We start from the raw sequence: 14,414 nt of genomic DNA, 5'->3' as shown, positions 1-14,414 counted from the left end.
TCTGTATATATAATGAAATATTACTCAGCCATCAGAAAGGATTATACCTCCCATTTGCTTCAGTGTGGATGGAACTGGAGGGTATTATGATGAGTGAAATAAGACAATTGGAGAAAGACAATCATCCTATGCTTTCACTCATGTGTGGAATATAATAAATAGTGAAAGGGACCATAAGAGAAAGGAGGGAAATTGAGTGGGGAAAAATTAGAGAGGAGGGCAAACCACGAGAGACTCCAATTCTGGGAAACAAAGGATTGCAGAAGAGGAGGAGGGAGGGGTAATAGTGTGACGGGCACTAAGGAAGGCACTTGATGGGATGAGCACTAGGTGTTACACTATATGTTGGCAAATTGAATTTAAATAAAATAAATAAAGTAAGTAAACCTCTCGTGTCTGGTAATATTGCTTCATTATTTCTCTATTCCTTAATAATATAATTGATAACCAAATTTTGCTATTGGGATAGTTTATTCTAACTTTACATTAGTAACATGTTATACATACCTGGGAAAAGAGGAATATAGTTAATATCAAATGGATCCCATTATAAAGTTTCATCATTTTAGAAGTAGACATAACAAGTGGCCCATCTTAAAGTGTTTCTATAAAACCAAATTCCTTTTCTCATTTTTATTCCTCTTGACACAATGGCTTTTTCTGCCCTATACCTGTGACAATCCTTTCATTTTGAAGTCCATTTGTCTGCCAAATTCCTTCACATAAATACAGAAAAATCTTCGCATGAGTCAATATATGTGTTGTCATAAACAGAAATTAGCAGAGCATTCTGAACATATGAGTGCAAAAGCTTGCATAACTTTTCTGCATTCATTAATCTCCAATAATATCTGAGAGCCTAGAAAGTTCTACTTATGTCATTTGACCAAAAACAAAACAATGAAAATCAGTGATGGTTCCTACATTCATGTTGCATCTTACGTAAATTGATACAATTATTCTAATATTATGAATAAATTCCATAGTTTCTGAGCTGTTGTAAAATGACCAGGCAGTTTTGTGAGCTCCATTCCAACAGGAGCATTCAGTGGGAAATGGACAACCACCATAAAGTTTATCATAAAAGGGACTTTTGTTTGTGGTGAGACAGCTGGACAACCAAGTCTGTGACAGTATTCTGTTTGCATGCACACTGCCACTTTTAGTTTTCTGCCTAAAAAAATTATTATTGCTAGAAAACTCTTATTAAAAATATTCTTCCTAAAAAAAAAATATTCTTCCTTCAACAATGGAATATTAAAAGTCAGACTGAGAAAAATTACCTCCATTTTTTAAATGATACAAATTCATTATTGTATCATTCTTCAGTGATCTAGTGAAGATAGATAAGATAGCGAGGAAAATGGTATTGTAGACCAGGAAATGAGAGGGAGAGATGTGGACATTGTTCATTAAAAGAGACACTTACAAAAGCTAATTAAGTCCTTGACATTAATTCCTTCTGAAGTTCATTCAGGATCTTCAAGTTTGAAGGTGAGATTCCAATAGCTGAGCTCTAGACAAGTTGTCTAGAATTTTTCACTGACCAAAAGATAGTTGTGAAACTGGAAAGGAGAAATCTTTCCAGTCTCTGCAGGCCTTTTAACATCACAGATCATAACATTTTAAGAGAACCTTAGACCTCATGTAATCTAGGGCTCTCATATTACAGATCTAGTAAGAGAAGTTCAAGAAAATTAAATGCCTAGCTTGATAACTTGTCCATTACTATGTTTCTTTGGTTATTTAGTATCTTCTTGCCTTAAAACTTTTCCATGGCTCTTCATATCTCCAAATAGTAATGGATCATATTTTCTAAATCTGCACTAAAAAATTGGCCTTGAATAAAATGGTTAGGCTTCTGCCCATTGGAAGTATTCTATGTCATACCCGAAAGGATAGTCTTTGTTTAGAATGAGAATTGGCCATACCCAACAGTCTGCCCAAGTCAGAAAGGGTGGGGGCTACTCAAGGCAGAAAGACTAATCATGTGATTTAAGTTAGCGGCTTTGGGTCATGAGGTACCAGTTGACCTGGAGACTGAATTCAACCATGAGGGTGATTGTCCAGTCAATTTTACCTACATAAACCCTGGTAAACACTCTGGACACTGGGTTCAGGGGAGTGTCCCATGGTCAGCACAATTCCGTGCATATTGTCATACATCACGGCCAAGAGGAAGTAATACCACCTGTGACTCATGGCTCAATGGGGAGAAGACAACCACAGAAGCTCTGTTGTAGGACCCCTTCCCGATTCTGCCCTTTTGTGTCTCCTCTCTTGGCTGACTTTATTCTATATCCTTGCTCTTCAATATTCAACAATCATGAATATAATAAACTTTCTCTGAGTCCCTTGAGTCCTTCTAGTGAATTAATAAAACTGAGGGTGGGTTGGGGACTCCTTCTACTGCTGCAGTTGGTGTCAGGAGTCAGAGCAGTTTTATAGGGACTTTTTCCTCAAATTTGGCAATTTAATTAATTTTGTATACTAACTTCAATAGTCATATTTAAAGTTTTCTTAGAAGTTATATTACCTCATTTTTAGATCTGATAATATGTTACAAGAATAAATATTCCCTATGGAAAGAGGCTATGATGGTTAATTTTGTATGTCAACTTGGCTAGGTCACCGTACCCAGATATTTGGTCAAATATCAATCTAGATGTTTCTATGAAATTATTTTTTATTTTTATTTATTTGTTAATTTTATTTAAAAGATTTTATTTATTCATGAGAGACACAGAGAGAGAGAGGCAGAGACACAGGCAGAAGGGAGAAGCAGGCTCCATGCAAGGAGCCTGGGTGGGACTCGATCCCGGGGTCTCCAGGATCACGCCCTGGGCTGAAGGCAGAGCTAAACCTCTGAGCCACTGGGGCTGCCCTCTATGAAGTTATTTTTTAGATGACATTAACTTTTTTTTTTTTTTTTTTTTAAGTCGGTTCCATGTGGGGCTTGAACTCACTACCCTGAAATCAAGACCTGGATGCTTACCTGATCAAGGCACCCAGGTGCCCCTAGATGACATTAACATTTAAAGCAGACTTTGATTAAAACAGATTACCCTCTATGATATGGGTGGGCCCCATCCAATCAGTTGAATGCCTTATTAGATGAAAGACTGACCTCTCCCAAGGAAGAGAGAATTCTGCTAGCCGAATATTTTTGGACTGGAATTAGAATGTCAATTCTCTAGCCTTCCACCCCATTCTGCAGATTTTGGACTCATCAGACTTAACAATCATGTAAGCCAATTCCTTAAAAATCAACAAATCAATCAGTCTCTTTCTCTGTATTTGTACAAACTTCCTACTGATTCTGTTTTTCTGGAGAGCTAGACTAATACAGAGGCAGAGTTTTTACCCATAGATAGCTCCGTAGTCACTCTAAAGCTTAGACATCTCAAAGCTCAGAAACCCCAAAGGATAATATGAAATTTATTGCAATGGGATTTCTAAATGTTTTCTTAAGCTATGATATCAACAACTCCAGAGTTCACAAAACACTAAATATGGTATAGAACACAATATTAACAAATTCATGTCCCCTCCTACTGAATATCACTGACTCAGTCTGGCAGTAATCTATATGAAGACTAATACAAACCACAAGAAGTAAAACAGAAAGTTAAAATCAGCACAAGGGGAAAAGTGCTGACAACTATAACATTTCCCTTCTCCTCATTGCTACAAATACCTCTTGAAATACTTCTGTGTTACAGAAAGCTATGAAAAAGTAATTTGACAGTCTACTTCCTCTCTTTCCACAACATTCCTAGAGGGTGGCCCAGAGGAAAACAGTTCTGTCAATAAAAACTCCTTTTTATGAAGAACCTTGTATGGAACCTCATTGTCTATACATGGTATTTAAGAAGTTCTTACACACTGACCTCATTCATCAGCTTCCCTGGAAACACAATGCAACCCATAATAATTAACAATAACAATTCAATTATAACAGTTTCTTATGAGGTAGTATATTATTTCATATATAGGTTCAGTATATATTTCATATAACATTGGTTTCCTGGGAGTTGCAGATGAAGGCAAGAAAGACATTGAAGAAGGATTTTCCTCTGTATATTTTAGAATATTTGTGTACTTCATAATGGATGTATACACAGTAAATTTATTACATTACTTACATATTTTATGACATGCATTATATATATATATATGTGAATTATTTACCTATTTTAGAAAACCAATAAGCAAAAACAAGTTGCAGATTACTGTATTTACTGATCTAATTTCTGGAGGAAATAAAGGAAGTTATTTATACAATTATCTAGAATATATAGAGAAAAATGCAAAACCAACAGTTGGCAGTACTTACCTCTGGGGAGGGAAGCAGGTTATAAAAGAAGCATGCAGGGATTTCATCTTTTTATTTTTCTTCCCTTTCTATTTAAAAAATGTTTATTATTTAATTTTATACTTTAAAAATTCTTTTAAAGACTCCCATTGGGATTCTTTAAAGCAGTTGAAGTAAGTCTCCTGCAGTGACTCTGACCCACAGCTCCTGAGATCCCCACCCACGCACAGAGCTTGCTTGCCTGGGACCCTAGCAAGAAAGTTGTGAGTTTCATTTCATTCCTGTAGAAGAGGCAAGTCACATATTCTAATTTCCTCTTCCCAGCTGAAGAAGAATGTCTGAGAAGTAAAAGGAATGTGAAAAGTAGGACTGGGGGGCATCTGGGTGGCTCAGTTGGTAAGCATCTGCCTCTGGCTCAGGTCATGATCCTATGGTCCTGGGATGGAGCCCCACATCAAGCTCCGTGCTCAGTAAGAAGTCTGCTTCTCCCTGTGCCCCTACCCCCCAACTCAGGCTCACTTGTGTGCACGCTCTCTCTCTCAAATAAATAAATAAAATATTTTTAAAAAAAGAAAAAGAAAAGTAGGACTGAAATTTGCATCCACCTGTCCACAAGTGTCCATGACTTCATACTTTCTGGTTCTCCAACTTCTCAATTGTGCCTTTTCTCTCTCCCCCTACTAGAAGGTAAACTTCAAGAACAGCACCCTACGTGTGCTTTCTTTGTACCCCTGCACCTGACAGCCTTGAGTGGTGCCCATTGCCTGGTACATTCAGCATATCTGTGTCAAATGAATAAATGAATGAGAAGTTCTAGCACAGATGCTTATGATTTATCTACCAGAATGAAATAACTCCCTGGTATCTATAAGTATGCGTAACTTCATATACTGTCTCCTGAAGCTCCTTTGAAACAACCTGATCTTATCATTTGAACTAATCGTGAATTTTAAATACGTATTTTTCATGATAATGCCAAAACACACAAAGTTTTTTAAACTATGAAGTTAGTAGAAGGAATATCATGAAAAAGGATCATAGATTAGAAGGCTAATCGCTGCCTCCTAAAGGAAAAAAAAAAAAAAAAAAAAGCCCAGAAGAAGATAACTTTGATGATAAGTAATCCATATTTGACTTAAGACAAAGATCTAAAGTTGTCTTCATGTTTAACTTGGGTCTGCTTTAGAATTCCGATTTAAACACAAATGATGGCATAAACATGCTGTCTTTGAGAGCTCTTCTTACCAGAGAGGCACTTAGCATGCAAATCTATAACATAAATTTCGTTTACAAATGGCATTGCAGAAAGATCGCTGCTACATCTCATTCTCTAGTCACAATAGATGTGAAAAAGATAACTAGTTAGTGAAATAACTATAATTCAAGTGGAAAACTGACATAAAGTCCCATAAGCTTCTCCAACTAGCTTTACTTTTTGACAGTACAGTTTTTTACACAGATATATCTTTTGGTTCAGTGACAGTTTTACTAGAATAAAAGATGGACAAGAATTAAAGTGCCGCAGGGCAGTTAAATACAAGCAGACGTGGTTAAGAATTCTTTCTCTTCCGCTGTCCCCTATTCCCCATCAAATGTCAAACCTATTGTATACCTGTGAGAGTGAGTCCGTTGCATAATATTTTAGGATAGAATCCAAGTAGTCCTCATTTAGATGTTCTAAAAATCAAGGGACAGAATGCCACATAACATTTAAGAAATAATCAATCTTCTCATTTGGGAGATTCTGTGAGTTGTGCTTTATTGTATTTGTGTGTGTGTGTGTGTGTGTGTGTGTGTGCATACATGCACAATTTTAAAGAGATGAAGACTTAGAGCAATTGATTCATCCTTGTCTTCGTATCAAAAATACGAGTGGTGGACATAATGGGACAGAACTTAATATGGGAGGTATTTGAAATACATAGATCGTCTTTTTTCAATGAAAAAAAGTTCTGATCAACGGAGATATACAGTTAACCACAAGAGGGTAAACACGAAGCTCCAGGGAGTCTTGTCACCGTATAAAATTTTATGGTTAAAAGCTGAGTGGTTACTGGGGATTTTCTTTTTTTTTTTTTTTTTTGGTGTTCATGCTTCTTTTCTTTTTAGATAATAAATTACATAGATACCGCTACAGTTAAATTAGAAATAAAGTGTGTACATACGTTCCTAATTTATAGTTTCACAGAATTTTAAACTTGGACAATCCTGTGAGGTCAAATGATCTCAATTCTCATTTTACATGTCATGAAATGAATACCACTTAAAATGCTGTACATGAGAAGATATGAAATTATCAGTTTCCAAACAGCAATTACTATAAATAATTTAATATTCTTTCCGGGCTATTTTGTAACTAACTCAAATGTTTTTATGTGATTTTTTAATAGAAGTCTTTTAATTTTATAGATTATCACAAAATGCTTCTTCTCTAAGATAGAACTTGATAAAAGTAGTCTTGAAATTGTGAAGTTATTTATTGAGGTGAATAGATAGGCATTATCATCATCAACTGAAAGACAATTCACACTGACTTCTTTTTTTGGGGGGGGGCTTCACACTGACTTCTGAATAAGAACAATTTAATTTTACAAATTTAGAGAATTTTCCTCTACTCCAGATATATAAATATTTGTAGTTTTTCTTTCTAGTGAAAAAAAAAACAAAAATAAAATTACTAAAATAAGAAACAATACAAGCTTCTGGTGACAAAAATACTTTTACACGGTTTTCTTAACTTACAAGAGAAATAAAACGTAGAGATTTTACTGTGATTCTAAAGGGGTTGGGGCTCTCAGTTACAAGGAAGTTAAACCAAGTGGTTCAAAAACAACAGGCACATTTAATGGAAATCAGAATTAGTTGCATTAAAGTAGCAGTTACAATTTTCAAAGAGTTCACTGAACATTACATCTAATTTTTCTTTTGGCAAAAAAGACCTTCAGAGTTTCATTTTATTGGCTGTAAGAGTTTGCAAATACAAATAAAGAAATTTTACTTAAAGTGCACCCATTCAATCATTTTGAAGTAAAAATACTGTTCTCGAAACTGATTCCTATTATTGTATAAAAAAAAATTGGTGTATTCAAAGGGAATACGTTTATAGTTGTAAATACCAGAGAAGCACAAATAAGAATTATTTTGAAAACTCACCACCTTTTCCTCCAGTGAAGAACTCATGTTTCTCTGAAGCTGAGTGCTCCCAGAGTAATTTCTCCGTAGATTCTGGTGCTTTGTTCCTTATGAACTGACACTGTCAATTGTGACTTTTCCATTTGAAATACTATTAAACAAACTACCATGCTCTGCTAGACACACAGAACTTGTGATTTAAACCAGGCCACATTCTACCCTTTGCTGCCAAGGGGGTTCCCAAGTTACTTTTGCAAGAATCACTCACTACAGAATAATCTCCAATACTTCTACAGAATGCTCCTTTCTTCCACCTCACTCCTGCAAAAGGGATTTCATTTATTTTCTTTTATTGCAAATTGTATTTACATTAAAAAGTGGAATGAAGGCCTAATTAATCTGTTTTGGAAAAGTGGGAAAGGGGATTTTCTTCAGCATGTTGCTGACAGCAGAATAAAGGTTTTTTAAAGGTGTCAGCTGCTACAAAATAGGATCAACACTTCCAGGCTGTCACTCTGCTCCCAGGAAAGTTCTTTCCCACTCTTCCTGTGGCTGCATCCCAGAGCCCGCCTACTTCCACACCCACCCCTTCCCCATGTTCTCTGGAGACCCTCGCCCCAAACCATTCTCTTTCCATCCCTTTCGCTCATCCCTTCCTGATCTATGGGCTAGCAATTCACGTTACTACAGGGTGAGGTCAGGAAGCAAATAAGCTAAGCTTAGGGCTGAGACAAGAGACAGGTGCAGGGATGGTGAGAAATGGGGTATAGCCCCACCTCCAGCTGGTGGCAGCTGTCACCTCCCAAGCAATGGCACGGTGGGGGGAATGCAGTTCTAGTCTTGCCAAAGCTTCAGATTTCTTGAGAAGACCCACAGTCTCTGGAAACTCATGGGAAGTTTCTTAACTTTTAAAAGCAGACACGCAGCTGAGTCTAATTTAAAACCATATTCCTGAGAAAGGGACAGGCGGGGCTAAATAGGGAGAGATGGGTAGGGGGCTACAGGATCAAGCTCACAGAAATCCCCAAAATGCTGAGGTGTAAGAAAACCAGAGATAAGGGAACAAACCAGACCACCCTGCCCTAGGTGTGGGTGGGGAGGGTGTCTTATTTTATGATAGTCACTGTGACCAACAAAGAATCACCAGACCCCAAAAAGTAGCCATTGAAGATGTTATCAGCAGTCCTTAACTCAAACCAAGGCATCACAAGAATGAGAAGGCCACAAGCTCCCCGATCCAGTCTAAATACAAGACTGTCAGTGGAGGCCCACATGGGCAACCCTGTCGGGACCCCTCTCACTCCCCAACGCTTTCTCTCTTTCCTTACTCAATAAGCTTCTATCACTTTGCTCACACTCTGCTTCATCTACGAGATTTCATTCTTCGACTCCGTAAGACAAGATCCTCCCTCTTCCACTTCATTATGTGAGCGAGATAAAACATATCTGTAATCCAGGCTTGAGCAGCAAGGTAGCTGCCTGTTTTTCTAAGTTGACACCTTCATCCTCCAGTCCTGTAAGTACTTAGAATGCTGCTTCATACCTAGTGCTAACCACTAAGAGTTTATAGGTTCATAAAGCTAATCAGTATGTCAGGACCTGGCCCCCCTCACAAATCTAAACTTCAGTCCACCTGCACTTACAGGAAACACCTGTCGAGGAATCCTAACACACCAATCACAATCCTCCAACTCAGCTTTAGCTAGTTTACCTCCTCTAGAAAATTGCACCCACTGGCCTCATCGGGAAGTCCCTTACCTCTTAACTATCATGCTCTGTTTCCATGATGCCTCCTCCAACGCTCTACAAAATTGTTCTTGCCCCACATCCCTCAGGAAGACTTTCCACGGATTGTTTCTCATGAATGAAGGACATCACACTGGTTACTAAAGTACATTATTTTTTAGCATCTGATAATGTACACGTAGATGTAGAGAGAGTTGGCCCTTGTGCTGCAAACATTACATTTACAGAAAATGTAAAGGCAGGCAAGTTTAGCATCTATTATAGTTAATATGTCTGGCTTTCATCTGAATAAACAACTGGGTTGTGTGTATTCATTAAAAAAGAAAAGAAAAGAAAAGAAAAAACCAACAACAACTTTTCAAACTGTAGGCTCTGTAAAATATCCAGTCTTTGAGGTCACTGATGCTGATGGATGAAGACAGCTTCACCAGGAATGATCTAAACTCCAAAAACAAGGAAAGAAGGATTGGATCCGTAAACATTGCTTTCCTTTTCCAAGGCTTATGTTGGAAGTTTGCCACCTCTGGGGAGAATAAGACTAATTCGTCTGAGTGGTGAAAAATCTCTTATGCAATGGATATGCAAAAGGAGTAAAAGAACAAGGAAAATGTTAAAATGTGACAAGATGAGATCACCCAAAGGGGATGCTGTGAAATTCCTACAAGGCTGAAGATATTTTCAACCTGCCCAGCTGATCTAGAGCTTTGTTTATAGTGTTCTTTCTCCATAAATAGAAAATAACCTGCTTCTGACGATGTGTAATGAGTCTTTCCTCTGCTTCTTATTTTGCTCAGAAATCCTGAAACTTCTTTCTTTCCCTTCCTTCCTTCCTTCCTCCCTTCCTTCCTCCCTTCCTTCCTCCCTTCCTTCCTTCCTTCCTTCCTTCCTTCCTTCCTTCCTTCTTCCCTCCCTCCCTTCCTTCCTTCTTTCTTTCCATTCCTTCCTTCCTTCCTTCCTTCCTTCCTTCCTTCCTTCCTTCCTTCCTTCCTTTTTTGGGATTTCAGGAAATGCATGAGAATACCTCCACACCAAATTCCAAGTGGAAGGTACAGCTCTGAAGAAAGGGTAGATGGTTCCAAAGAGCATTAGCCAATCGTCCCTCTCTTTATGATGCCAAGTCTTGACTCTGCTTCCTTTCCTGTGTTTTTCTCAGATATTGGGTACAAATGATAACCAACCCGAGGGCCTTTTTCATTCTACATACTAAAAAAAGTCCCATTCCTTCGCCATTAATGGCTGCATTTTGCTTTTTCAGTACTTTCCAACGAAAATTGCTTTCATCCATTTGTCTAAAATCCAGTCTATGTCACTGTAACTATGACCAGATTCTTCAGCAACCAATTGCAGTGGCCTCTCCAGAGTGAAGGGGTCTTTTTTTTCACATGGCTGGGATCTAAGAGCCTATCTTCTCTTTTTTCACATGGCTGGGATCTAAAAGTTAGTCTATCTGACTAGAGAGAGAAAATGTATCCATTTCCATGAGGCACAAGTTAAAAAAAAAAAAAAAAAAAAAAAAAAAGGAAGGCACTTATCCCAGGATTTGGGGGTTTTAGTATATGACTCAACTAAAATCCTTCACCTTCGACTTTAAGATTTCACAGTAATATTTGAGAAGCTATAGAAATTCACCAGCTCTATAGACTGGCAAACTCGACTTCGGTATCAGTTGGTTGTAAGTAGCGAATTAAATCCATCCAGCAAGACATCTTGGGGACTCACAGCTCCATCTCATAGACAAGGCACTACTGCTTTAATATGCAACTAAAATAAATTGCTGCCATAACTTTGAACTCCTCCACCCCACGTCTCCAGCACTTTGGAGGGAAGAATGCTACATAAATCTCACAAATGGCAGGATGAGCACATGGCCCGAGTAGGTATCATTTACCAAGGAAAGGCAGTAGCCTGTGTGCCCTGAAGAAATCTAATCTAATAAGCTTTGTCTAGATACTCTGTCCTGATTTGACTGAATTAAATCAAACAACACATTTCTCTTCCTGACACTCTTCCTCAGTCTTTAGCCCCAAATTGAAAGAAGAATAGCAAAGCACTTCCACAAACCTAATCTTTACTCCATTGGAGCAGGTTCCCAGGCATGTAATGCACAGGACTTTTCTCAGATTTACAGAAAAGAAACCTGCACCAGTGTGTGTTTGTGTGTGTGTGTGTGTGTGTGTGTGAGAGAGAGAGAGAGAGAGAGACAGACAGACAGACAGACAGAGAGAGAAAGAGAGACAGAGAGAGAGACTCAGAACCCCTTGGGGCCTGGTCAGCATGCACTCGCCTGCAGGACTCCAGGAGGGAGGAAGGTGGCTGCTTTCATGCTCCTTTTCACCAACAGCTTCAAAATAACAATTTTGGGGGTGTTCAAAATGCACAATGACAGGCCAGTCTTCTGAGAGCCGAGTTTCTATCCCACCACCTCTATATGTGGTCATGTATAACTTTCATTAATGGGAAAAGCGGGATCCCTGGGTGGCGCAGCAGTTTAGCGCCTGCCTTTGGCCCAGGGCGCGATCCTGGAGACTTGGGATCGAGTCCCACGTCGGGCTCCCGGTGCATGGAGCCTGCTTCTCCCTCTGCCTGTGTCTCTGCCTCTCTCTCTCTCTCTCTCTCTCTCTCTATCATAAATAAATAAAAATAAAAAAAAGCAGCTTAGAAATTAAAAAAAAAATGGGAAAAGCTGTGAATCTGGGTACCAGATGATTGGAACTACAATTATTTTTGCAAAAATCCGTATCACACAGAGAGTTTAAAGAGCTCGTTGGACTTCCAATAATATGCACTTAACAGATTAATGGGGTTTGCATGCATTCTCCTAGGGCGGAGAAGTCAGCAAAGACTGTAAATAGCCAGAGAGTTAATATTTAGGGCTTTGTGGCCAGGGAGTCCTTACAGTCACACCTACTGTGCTGCCTTTGTTGGAAGAAAGCAGCCAGAGAGGACAGGAAACAATAGGTGTGGCTGTATCCCAATATAAATTACTTACAAATGCAGGCAGTTCCAAGGATTGGCCATAAATTGCCCACCCTTGCCTTAGGGAATGGCGTTTTGTGAGGACTCCAAGGATCTCTATTTGACATGTCCAAATATGGAAAAGTCTACGTAGCAGACAAGAGCGAAAAAGCAAGGGTGCGGGGAATGAACATGTTTCTGAAAACATAAAACTACCTTGATTTAGATGGAGGTCCTTTCCAGCTCCAATTTTCTCACGGATGGGATTATTAGTGAGTCATTAGAGTCTTGGGAGAAACACAGGCTACTTACTCACAGGAAGAGTCAGAAGGACACTGAAACTCCCCTCATCCATTCTCTTGCCCTCTGGATACTACTGAGAGCTTCAAATGTTAAGTGTCAAGTATGTAAAGAAACTGTAACCACAATTCCTGGCTCATAAATTTCTGCTCGTTTCCCCTTATCCAGAGATATCCCCTTATCCCCTTATCTGCCTAAGAGTGGTTGCTGAGGATGAATGTGACTTTGAAGGAGCAATGAGAAGCACTAGCGGGAGATTGGAAGCCTTAGTAGAGGAAGATGCACTGATGAATCTTGAATAATTTCTATTTTATTTCTTGAGTAATTTGAACAAATTCTAAAATCGGTTTAGGTTTACTACTAAAATTCTATGAGAAAGTGGTGTTTTCTTTTTAAGTGATTTCAAGTGACTTTTTTAAGCAATAGCTTTTCATCATAAACAGAATAGAACTACATTTGCCTCTCAAAACACCTACATTCTGTAGTTTGTTTTTTTTTTAAGATTTTATTTATTTATTCATGAGAGACACTGAGAAAGAGAGAGAGAGATTGAGAGAGAGAGGCAAAGACACAAGCAGATGGAGAAGTAGGCTCCCTGCAGGGAGCTCGATGTGGGACTCAATCCCGGTCTCCAGGATCACACCCTGGGCGGAAGGCAGGAGCCAAACCACTGAGCCACCCAGGGATCCCCATTCTGTAGATTTTTTAATATGGTATTCATTTTCTGGAGGAAAATCACCAACTGGTTCAAAATTCAAATGGCCTTTTAAACCACCTCATGAAACTTACTTAACGTCCCAAGATTCAGTTGCAACATACAATATAATTTACCTACTATGAGTGATAAAAAAGAGAACGTAAAATAGAAGAAAAATTTGCTAAACACTTAGTCTAGCTTTCAGAATTGTTGCAAGTATAAATGAGATAACCATATACTAATCATTTTTGCCACCCTACCAATGAGGAAGCTTGGTCCAAAGCTAGGTGGCCAATGGCGGCAGCCTGTTCACTTGGGTGTGGATTTGAATCCAGGCTTATTTGGTTGAAACGACTCCCTTTTTCCTTAACTCTGTTGGTTGTTCACCATCAAGGGGATTTCCAAATTTAGATGCTTTATGTATCTAATTCGAAGAGGGCTCTGAGATAGTTCCAGTTGTTTTGGAGAATTCACACTCTTTCTCTGTGCTGAATTTTTTGCCACTAGTATCTTTTAGCAAATAATCCTTGACTAGAAGGGAGGTGAAGTCCTACTTTTTAGAACGTATTCATTCAGCAGATATTCCCTATAGAGAGATATGGACTACTTATTTTTAATGGTTAATTTCCTTGAAAAATTAATACTATTTAATGTATTCTCATCTCCTTAGATTTCTGAAACTTTGTATAAATTATTTTTCTTAAAGATTTTATTTATTTATTCATGAGAGACAGAGAGAGAGAGAGAGGCAGAGACACAGGCAGAGGGAGAAGCAGGCTCCATGCAGGGAGCCTGATGTGGGACTCGATCCTGGGTCCCCAGGATCATGCCCTGGGCCGAAGGCAGGCACTAAACCACTGAGCCACCCAGGCGTCCCTGAAACTTTGTATAAATTAATTAATGTTCAGTGACCAGGTTAGCCTAGGTGAGCATTTTCCACCTTTGGATTAACTACATCTTTATTCCAAAATACATGACCCTTGATAGTCTACAGAACTCTCAATGTATTTCATGTCTGTAAACAAATCAGAAGAAAAGTGGCAGATTGGTCTATTTGAACCCTTATTCAAGAAATCACATGTTTCTGAGCTTCCTGGAAGAGTTGATTACAAATGATATTGAAGTAAATTATATAACCCATGTCCATGAGTATCCTAGAAACTTTCTGGGGGAGGCTACCTTTATTGATTTGCCATGACAGTTGAACTCATTTTTTGCAACTGTCTCCTCAAAGTTTGCATCGTAGTCAAGGACTTCAAAATAATTTCA

General features: G+C 38.6%; 1 protein-coding gene across 3 annotated transcripts in view; it reads right to left on the bottom strand.

Moving 5' to 3' along the window:
* CNTNAP2 (contactin associated protein 2) overlaps positions 1-14,414 on the bottom strand; it is a 1,976,111-nt gene that overhangs the window by 1,712,630 nt on the left and 249,067 nt on the right. The window lies entirely within an intron of this gene.

The sequence above is a fragment of the Canis lupus genome, chromosome 15 (assembly GCF_048164855.1).
Source record: "Canis lupus baileyi chromosome 15, mCanLup2.hap1, whole genome shotgun sequence".
Lineage (NCBI taxonomy): Eukaryota > Metazoa > Chordata > Mammalia > Carnivora > Canidae > Canis > Canis lupus.
This window is presented reverse-complemented; position numbering and strand designations above follow the sequence as displayed.